Below are 10,179 nucleotides of genomic sequence, written 5' to 3' on the forward strand. Positions count from 1 at the left end.
CCTGATCCGTCCAGGTCTAGCTTAGACTAATCCAGATCAAGTCTGACCTGATCATAAGTACCAAGTTGGCTCAAATCAGCACCAAGTCCGATGAGGTGCAGCAAGTATCCACAGGCTGAAATTATAACTTAAAACCTAGCTGTACCTATCGAATTTGCAGCCTCTCTATCAGCTACATAGCATCTCATATCCAAAATGTCAAATTTGGAGTGCTGAATTGGATTTTGGGTCAAGTCGAGTTCATATTGGAAGAAGTCTACTCACTTTGGATTGACTTACCCACCCACTCAATTCAAATTGAATCGGATCTAAACGAGTTGGACAAATCGGATCTAAACGAGTTGGACAAGTCAAGTTTGCCTAGTAGAGTCATTCTTTGCACAATTCTTCTATGGCCAATAGCACTATAAATGGCCAGGGGTGGGTAGGTGTCGCCTAAACTTTGAACTGTTTTACACCCGGCCGTCAGGCCAGCCAACTCTACTCAAATTTCTGATTTTTCACGCCAGGTCTGGCGCATTGACAGCCCTACTAACCAGTAATAAGCAGATCTGTGCTGTGCCCACAACGATATATCTGTTTCCTATCAATAATGCATATCCACACCTAAGTGGACCACACAAAATAATAAACTTGGGTAACATTAAATGCAAGTTATCTTGCATTACATTAGAGTTGTGTTCCCATTGAACGGTGGATCGGCCTCATTTTTTGGCTCGTGAGATATAGATAAGGTGTAATATTCATGTGACATCCAACTTGACCCATGATCCATAACTCAACCGGTAGACTGAGTAGAGATACGCCGTTTCAACAGAGGTCTTCGTATCGATCCCCAGTGGGGGTGGCTAACATGGAGTACTGACATGGTGTGTACTAACACGCTAACCCAAAAAAAAAAAAGGACCCTTGACCCATGATTGTTTAATCCCTACTGTTCCTATGGTGTGGCCCACTTAAGCTCTAGATCACCTCATCTTCGAACCCATGTCCTAAAATGAGTCCGCAAAAGGATGAACGGAGTTGGCCCACTTAAGCTCTGGATCACCTAAACCCATGTCCTAAAATGAGTCAGCAAAAGGATGAACGGAGTTGGCCCACTTAAGCTCTGGATCACCTAAACCCATGTCCTAAAATGAGTCAGCAAAAGGATGAACGGAGTTGGCCCACTTAAGCTCTGGATCACCTAGACCCATGTCCTAAAATGAGTCAGCAAATGGATGAACGGAGTGGATATAACAAATACATCATATGTCGGCTCATAGAGCATAGGGATCCCTGCAGTGTGGGCCCACGTGCAATCCGCGTGCAAAATTATATCAATGCAAAAGTAAGGGGGAGCGAATTAGGTGTTACCCGGGAATACGTTAGTGGGTGTTTCCTTCACTGTGGGCCATCTTATTGTATATGTTGTAAATCCAAGCCGTCCATCAGTTTTTTCAGATTATTTTAAAATCCGATCCCAACAATGCAACAGATTCAATTATCAAGTGGACCACACGAAACAATGGCCATTGAACACCCACCATTAAAAACTTCATAGGCCCAACCGTAATATTTATTTCCCATCGAACCTGTTGATACGGTCACAAAAATCCGGATGAAGGGAAAAAATAAATATCATCTTGATCTAAAACTTTTGCGGACCCCAAAAAGCTTTTAATTGTGGGAGTTCAATACCTACTGTGTGGTCCACTTGAGATTTGGATCTGCTTCATTTTTAAAACCATATACTAAAATAAGCTTTAAAAAATGATGAATGGTCTAGATATAAAACACATAAATCAAGGTGAGCCCCATGGTCAGGAAACACCTACTACGTTTCACCGCTCCCATTTGTTTCGGGTTTGGAAGAGAGCGGTGAAACGTAGAAAAAAATTTCATACTCTGGCAAAGTGCCATGATTGATACTCATGTACATATAAATTACGTAGCAATTGCACACGTGGGATAAAACTAATCCGATCTTAAAATTTATATTACTAATTATATGTGATCGTAACAAAACCTGAGCTTATTTGATTTTTCTAATTATCAGATTGAGGGACATTTATTGGACGGTTAGAAATGTAAATATTCAACGTTCCTATTTCCACAAACAAGTGTCCACGAACTAGAAACCAATCTGGGATGCACAATCTAGTCTGTTTTTATATATATATATATATATATATGACACGTGTGCAGCTTCGTGTGGCTGCGTATCAAGTGTCACGCGACAGCCTGAGTATCATATAAAGTCGTCTCATGGAAAGAGAGGAATGAGAAAACCTCCTTATGATCTGTGGCCAGGATTTAATGACGTGGGGTCCTTTTCCGTAATCTAGACCGTCGATCTGTTGTTTTTTTTTTATGTTTCCTCCGCGTATGGGCTACGGATCAAAATCTAGTGGATAGAACGTTCTTAACCTTTGTATCTGTGGCCTATTATAGACAGTTAAGAAGCGAGATAAAATCATGGGAAAATATGAGAACTGTCTATTCTCTGATGGACTAAACAGATCAATGGTCTGGATGGTCCTCTTATCAGAATAAGAATGCATGTTCACCATGCAAAAAATGTAAGTAGCGCATCATACAATTTCCGGAGAAAGAATGGGGGATAATTATTAATTTAGTCGTTATTTTTTAGGATAATTATTTTTCTCGCCGGTGGAAAAACTAGTTGACGAGAATGATTTTTTAAGATATGGACAAACAAAAATACGCCCGGTCCTTTGGATTTAAGTAAAAAGTAGATGAAAAAGAAAAGTTAATACCATCCTAAATAGATTACCCAGTCTATTTTGAAAAACTAAGCTTAAGGCCACCGTGAGTGAAATAGGTAAAAAGTGGCGTCTATGCTAAAAGAAAGTGGAAAGGGAGGATTTTACTAATAGTTTACCACCATTTGAAGTGCACCGTGGTACACATAGAATAGATGCACGTCATCCAAACTGTCAAGATCGTCGACTCGATTGTGGATGGATCATCCCCAGTAATCATACGGCGATGATGATGGTAACCCCGTGGATTGAATTTGGACCTTTGAAAGTCTGTTGACAGCTACCAAATGTATGGCTAGGATTGATAGATCAGTGTGATTTTGAAGCTATTCTACATCTACAGTGGTTTTGGGTGGTCAGGTGTCAATGGGCTGCGCTCGGGCTGAAAAATCAGAATTTTAAATAAGCTCAGCCGGAGACAATTCAAAATCCGGGCCGAGATTATACCAGGCCCGGTCCATTGACAGCCTGGATGGACGCGGATTTCCCGAGCCTTTTGCAAAAAGGTGGGGCCCACCTTATTGTTTGTGAGAAATCCACTCATTCCATCCTTTTTTTCATACCATGTTAGAACATGGGCCCATAACTGACGAATATACAAAACCCAAGTGGGCCACACGATAAAGCATTGAACTTCCACCGTTGAAACTTGCGTGTCGCCATAGAAGTTTTGAATCAGGGTAATTTTTATGTTTGCAGTTCATCCTAGTACGAATGACCTTATAAACGGCATGGGTGGTATATAAACATTACGGTGGACCCAGGAAGATTTCAACGGTTGAATTTACCTACACACGTTTTCCTGACATGTGGCATACTTGCGTTTTAGATTTAGATCGTTTTTTTTCCCCATCTACTAAAATAATCTTTTAAAACTGATGAACGAAGTGGATTTCACATAAACATCAAGGTGGGGCCACCTAACTTGCCGTCGCAGGAAGTTCAGGATAAAAGCTTTCGGAGGGAATCCGCGTCCGGTCTACATAATTGCTATCAATAGTGAGGGGACGCGGATTGCGTCCCACCCTGCCCGTATCTAGTTACTAACGCGGATTTATGTGGGGAGGCTCGCTATTTTAAGTTATGAGTATAAAAATAGGGTAGATTCAAGGTTCAAGTTCACAGCACAACATATGGCTCTTGCATTTAATGCAACCCGCTTACCATTTTGCGCTGGAGCGTTGTATCTACCTAATTTTTGTACTTGTACCTTAATATGCAAAATGGATAGAGGGCATGGATAAATCGATACATCATGGTGGGCTCCATAGAAATGCCTGTTCGTGGCTAGAGATCGGTGGGGTGGACGCAATCTGCGTAGAGGATGAGACGCTAATTGCATCTTATCACGTCGTCTTTTGTTGGGAACGAGCAAGAGATTTGAGTGGTATAAGGCCCGTATCATAGTCCTTACTATTCCTTAGACTCCTATGATCCTCCCTGCCGAATTCCAGCAACCCCAACCTCGTATCCTACGTTTGCGCGTGATCCTAAGCCGAGTCCCGCATATCAAAGTCAACTCAACTCGAAACTCGTACCATTGCGACCACGCCGTCACCTCGGTTCCAACGCCACGACTCGCGCACCGATCCGATACCTGGGCAGGAGATGTGGGTCCGCATTCATTCCAAAGAAACGCGCGCGTTTGCAATTTGAAGAGAATCTCTACGACATGTCCCATCAATCAATCAATCAATTAAGTCAAGTACACTCCATACCACAAGTACATGCAACCCATCCCTTTTTCCTTTCCCAAAGTCAACTCTCTCTCTCTCTCACCCATCCCTCTTTCACCCAAATTTCAACCAAGCCCATACCCTAACTATCATTTCCTTACAATAACCACTCCATCCATCCCTTTCATCCATCATTTTTTTCTTTCTCTCTTTCATTTCTATCTATACTCTCCAATCCCAAGAGCAACAAATTCCAACGTCCAAGCTCTCCCTCCCAAATCCAAGTGTGGCCCACTTTCCCACTCTCTCGTATCTCATCTCAACCATTCATTCATCATCTATTTCCATTAAAATTGAAGATAAGGAGCATTGGAATCCAAGGGACCAAGGAGGAGTGCAATAGGTGAGTGATCCACCGTTGATTTCAATTTTAGGGCCCACTTGTTGTGAGACCCATATTGATGTATGCAATGTAGAGAGGGGCCCATAATGACAGGTCCCTCTCTCTCTCTCTCTCTCTCTCTCTCTCTCTCTCTCTCTCTTATATGGATGGTGTGTGTGTGTGTGTGGCCCACCATGAAGTAAGTATTTCATCCATGCTGTCCACTCAGTGAGCCCACATGGTAGGCCATTTGGATGGGCTTGATTGAAGGAAAACACAAATATCAGTTTGATCCGAAGTCGATGTGGGCCAAACGTGTGGACTCACCCTGATTAGGTGGTGATCCACATCGTCCCCACCATTGGACAGTGGGACGCTTACGATGGTTGGTTGGAATCCACACCGTCCAGACGTGTTTCATCCAACTCGTCTCAGCGTCTCTGGACGCTAGACGTTGATACCTCCACTCTCCCACACACACACGCATATATATTTTAATGATATATATATATATATATATATATATATATATATATATATATATATATATATATATATGTGGGAAAAGGTACTATGCGCTCGACCTCACGATAAGCTCCTGTGAGGTCAAGCTGTGTGGGCCCCACCGTGATGCGTGTCGACCATCAACACCGTGCATTTGATGGGTCCCCTTTAAATTATGGGATATCCCAAAAATCAGCCGTATACGGAACTCAGGTGGGCCATACCATCTAAAATCATGTGAAGACACCGTTAAAACATATAAAAGCACTTGGTGGGGCCCACCTGAAATTTGCATGTGTCTGAAACTTGGTCTGAACCCTCATCCAAGTGGGACACACATAATGGATGGGCTGGATTTGCAAACCACATCTCGGTGGGCCCAAAAAATGATTATGAATGTTTTAATGGTGCACGGCCCCTCTCCACTTCTGTATGTGGTGTGGCCCACACAAGTCACGGATTGACTTGATTTTTGAGACCTAGGCCCACGATGGAATGATGCATCTAACTGATGGGGTAGATGTTCGAAACGCATCACGGTGGGGCCCACACAGCTCGACCTCATGGGACGGACTCGTGAGGTCGAGCGCATTGTACCTTTTCCATATATAGTATGTATATATATGCGCGCACACACACACTCGCACACACAATATAATATAATATATCATATATTATATTAATTCTATGGTGGGCCAATCCTACGTGGGACCCACCTTTTACATTTCATCTACACCGTCTAGATTCATCTGGACGGTGGGAATGGGCAGCCTTCTGCCACCGTGCTTTATATATATATATATATATATATATATATATATATATTAATAACATTAAAGGGGTGGACCACTGCTACGTGGGACCCACCCACTGTCAGCTACTAAACGTGGGAGTAAACCCACGTTGTCCATCTATTTGGTGGGACCCACCGTCGCTAGATGGCCAGAGGTCTCCCGAGGAGTGGGGTCCACACGTGTGGACCACATGTGATGTATGGGTTTTATCCCCACCGTCCATATGGCCTGGGACAGTGGGCGCCTGCCACGCAGCAGGCATGTCATTCAAACCGTCCATCCATTTTACGGTGGGGCCTACCCAGCTTGATGCATGCGTCTATATCAAGCCGTCCATCCATCTGCCCCACCTTGATGTATTATTCTACCCACGCCGTCCATCCAAATTTCGTGTGGACCCACCATGATTTGGGTGCTAGATCAACACCGTCCAGAACATCCAGGGGTCTGGACGGTGGCTCTTTATAGTTCTATATATTAAGTTATATTATAATATAATATATTATATTATATCATATCATATCATATAATATATATGTATATTGTATCTGGCTTTGGATGCCAGTCAGATCGGTGGGACCTAATCAGGCCTTCTCTATTCCATCTTGACCGTCCATCACCTGGCGTGCCATGCCAGGTACGGCCCCACCATGAAGCATGTGTTGTATCCCTACCGTCCATCCATTTGGCAACCCTCACGGCTTGAGACTAAAATATAAGACAGATCTAATATCAAGTGGACCACACTGCAGAAACTAGGGCTGTTCATGAGTCAAGCTAGGTCGAAAAGCTCGCTCGACTCGGCTCGAGTCACTTGGATTGACTCGGCTTGAATGGCCGATTCGAGTCAAGCCAAGCTAATTATTTGAAGCTCGAGTTGAGTTCAAGCCAAGTTCGACCAGGGCATTTCAACTCGACTCGACTCGACTCAAGGCTCGAACTCGAGCTCAACTCGGCTCGATTAATAAATTTATTAAATACTATATATTATATTATGTGTGTGTGTGTGTGTATATCTATATATATTTTATATTAATATAAGTTTTAAGTTTAAACTTAAAAATAAAAAATAAAAATAAAAACCCTAGAGTCTTTACCCGACCGCACGCACCCCCTTCCCTTTCCCTTTCTTCTTTTCTCTCGCCATTTCCATCGCACACCCGCCCGACCACCACCACTAGTTTTCATTTCAACTCCACAAAAGTATGATTTCAATCTCTTGAGATCTACTTCTTAGGCGAGAAACCCAAGAAATTCAAGATAGGTTCTTCTCAGATTTGTTAGAGATTCAAGGAAATTCAATGATCTGACTGACTAGAGCTCTTTACTTGGATTTCTAATCTGTGTTCTGGTCTATTTCTTTTCTGGTACTTGGATTTCTGTTAGTGGAAGAAGATTAAGAACAGATCAATTCTTACAAGTTTCTTCATCCGATTCGAAGCTTTGTTTGGTTTTTTCATCGGGTTTGCTTTGATTCTCTTAAGATTTTTGAATTTTTCATCAATGGAGGAGGATCAAGAACAAAATCCATTACTCTCTCACCCAACAAGCTCGAGCTCGACTCGACTCGAACTCGACTCGACAGCTTTGGCAAACAAGCCAAGCTTCAATGTTGAGCTCGAGGCCAAGCTCGAGCTCGAGCTCGAACTCAAGTACATCATGGACAAGCCAAGCCAAGCTTGGCCCACCTCGACTTGGCTCGGCTCGATGCCCACCTCTAGTTTATCTTTATCTTGAGGAAACCCTTTTGGGTTACTGAAGTTTTGAATCAATATAATATTTGCTTTCCTTCCCTTTTCGGTCCTTGTGACCTTATGAACAATATGGATGGGAAATAAAAAATAAAGACTACAGTGGGTCATTGAAATTTAACACCATTGTCATTTGTGGTATGGTCCAGATGATCCTTTGGATATGATTTATTTTTTATTGCACTATAATGATCCCTAACAATGGATGCATGGTGTATTCAACTCGGCTTATTTGACTCGGTCATTTGACTCGACCATTTGACTCGGCCTATTCGACTCGGCCCATTCAATCGGCCCAATCGGTCGGCCCATTTGAATCGGCCCATTGATATGGCCCACTGGATGTATATGAGGCCGTTGGTGCGGCCCATTGATATGGCCCACTTGATGTATATGAGGCCGTTGGTGTGGCCCATTAATATGGCCCACTTGATGTATATGAGGCCGTTGGTGTGGCCCATTGATATGGCCCACTTGAGGTATATGAGCCCCTGGTGTGACCCATTGATATGGCCCACTTGATGTTATGAGACCATTGGTGCGGTTCATTGATACGGCCCGATGTGATGTACTTGGGGCCCATTTGGTGAGGCCGATGTGATGTATACGAGGCCCTTGTGTGTGGCCCAATATGATGTATTTAAGGCCCATTTGATGAGGCCCGATATGATATATATATGTATTGGCCATTTAATTGAGACCATGGGTCACTATGTGTTAGGCCCTATGTAGGTCACTCCTTAGAGCAATGTTTGTTAAATGTCTACATTGATGGGCAATGATGGTTGAATGTCCACATTGTGACCTTCCCTTAGGCCTTATTAGACCCATTGTCACTGATTTCAATTGTCGAGGCCGACCACCGAGGCCGATTTTGATTATCGAGGCCGATTGTTGAGGCCTAATGTGATGTATATAAGGCCCATATTTGAGGTCCATTGTGATGTATATTCAACCCATGTTTAAGGCTCAATGTGATGTATATGATACCTATGTGATGAGGCCCATTATGGTGCATTTGAAGGCCAGTCGATTGAGCCTATTGTGATGTATATTAGGCTCATGTGAGAGGCCCATCGTAATGTGTATTAAGCTCTTGAGTGAGGCCCATTGTGTTATATATTTGGCCATTGTGTGAGGCCATGGGTCCACTATATGTTAGGCTCTATGTAGGCTATTCCTTCGGGGTAATGTTAGTTAAATGTCCACATTGTCGAGGTCGATTGTCGATGCCTATTATTGATACCGATTATGAGTATGTGACATCATAACATCATGATACATGCACATACACATCATCTGTATGTTTGTTATTAGATGTGGTTGAACATTACATATGTCATTAGGTAGGTTGTTATGAGACTCCCTGATAGGCGGAGGTTATCTCATATGAGCGCATAATATGCGCAAGATTGATGCATGACTGGATTGTATGACTCATGCATCTTACATTATGTGTTGTGATTACTGTACGCCTTATCGACATCAGGGTCATAGCCTTCACAGGCATATTGTGGATGGCCAGATGGGACACCAGAAATATGTTATTAGCATCGGGCTGCTATAGATGGCCCTGGACAAAAATTTCTAAACCCTCTTAGTACCAGAGGATGCCCCAACGTCGAGACTGAGTGGATATATATGAGTGCATGAGGGCGGCATTCCAGTAGGCCGCATCTGCCACTGTGCCGTGGTTGATTGGGAGAGGGTGTGGCCTTACCCGCCTGAGGGAGTAGGCATAGCTAGGTTGAGTTTGCCCAGCTCGTAAATGGGTTCGCTATCGACGTGCCGAGTAAATATTAGCTTACTACGCCGGGCGGATAGTGAGGTTTCTTCCACTTAGTTGTGCTTGATGGGGCGGCAAGTGGTGTAGAGTGTACTACCCCCTGATGATCCCAGAGATGAACAAGACTCTGATATGTGGACTTCTTGGGTAGGAATTGCATACTCATTCATTCATTCACTATCTACTCTGGCCGGTGGTGCGCAACTATTTATTACGCGTGTCTTCGCAATGGCCAGGATTTCGGTTAGAGCACCCGACTAACTTGAGATCAAGAGTTTACCACATTGAGTCCGACTATCCAAATTTAAGTATGAGGCTGGTTTCGATAGAAGTCCTTTGTGATGGACCCCATACTGCGATACTATGTATTATCATCCCAACTTCACACTCTGAAGGTTATTCCATTCGCACCACATACTTCATTACATCCCCGGCATATGACATTTTGGATTACTATGTTTCGCATTTATATGGTCTAAATATGGTGACGGTATTCGTGAACCCATCAAGAATTGTATGTT

Source organism: Magnolia sinica, chromosome 8 (genome assembly GCF_029962835.1).
Source record: "Magnolia sinica isolate HGM2019 chromosome 8, MsV1, whole genome shotgun sequence".
In the NCBI taxonomy this organism is placed as follows: domain Eukaryota; kingdom Viridiplantae; phylum Streptophyta; class Magnoliopsida; order Magnoliales; family Magnoliaceae; genus Magnolia; species Magnolia sinica.